This window comes from Frankliniella occidentalis, unplaced genomic scaffold (genome assembly GCF_000697945.3).
Source record: "Frankliniella occidentalis isolate FOCC.00 unplaced genomic scaffold, Focc_3.1 Scaffold217, whole genome shotgun sequence".
NCBI lineage: Eukaryota > Metazoa > Arthropoda > Insecta > Thysanoptera > Thripidae > Frankliniella > Frankliniella occidentalis.
The window spans coordinates 391,141-392,218 of NW_026267343.1; positions in this window are offsets into that span (position 1 = coordinate 391,141).

The window sequence follows — 1,078 nt, forward strand, 5'->3', positions numbered from 1 at the left end:
GAATGTATCCCTGTCAGTAAGCCATTCAATTCAATTAACCACTGTACTGGTTTCTGGGTCACTGTTTTTCTTTTCAAGGGCCTGAAATACTGAGGTTGAATTTTCATGTAGGCATAACACGTATACATAGCTCTGCAGAACTTGAGAATTTTTTCTAAAAGAAATGCTGTAATCTACTAATTGTTACTAATTTCTATTGTTCTCTATCAATTGTCATTAGAGGATTTTTATATGTTTACTGATGTTGGACATGTTTTCTTGTTAAAATAAATACGTGCCTTCAAACCATTGAGTTGTGAATTTCACTTGCTACATTGCCACAAATTTTGTCAACAATTTCAGAAATATACTTATCTGGGTTAGTGAAGTTCCTGGGTCACATTAACTTAAAATATATTGTTTCATGCGATACAAGTAAAACAGTCCAAAGCCAACCCTTGCTAGTATGAACTCATTATTTGTTTGTTTTGCACCAAACATTTCAATTTCCATGTAAACTAAATTCATCTTTCGCTCAGTGAAAACAATTCATCCATGCATTTAAGTGAACTAATTTCTTGGAAGTGGTCTCATACACCCCAAGATCCCACAACACTTGGTATTCTTTGTATCTTACAGATTTTGGGATTTAAAAACTAAAACGTTGAAACACTACAACTTTGATAAAATTTAATACATAGCTTATGAGAACTATTTAAGTAGTAATGGCACTATTTTCCTCATGCAGAATTTGTTCAGTGTTCATCTGCATTAGTTGCTAGGTCAAGAAACTTGATGTAAGGACTCTTTCTCTTGTTGCATGAAAGTATTCAAATAAGATGAGCACACTTAAGAAACTTAACTTTGAAAGAAGTTTCTCACAAAATCTTACTTTGTGAGATGCCCTATGAACAAATGATTGGTAATGCCTTGCCTGTGAGGAGCTGAGCACTAGCACTACCTCCTTGGGTCTGGTGGGGAACCGGGCCGCGACCGGGCTGGGTGCGCGCGGCCGGCGGTGCGGCCGAGCAGGAGGACGAGGAGGGCACGCTGGGGGTGCAGTGCAACACGACCAGGGCCCCGACCGGGCTGGGCGCGC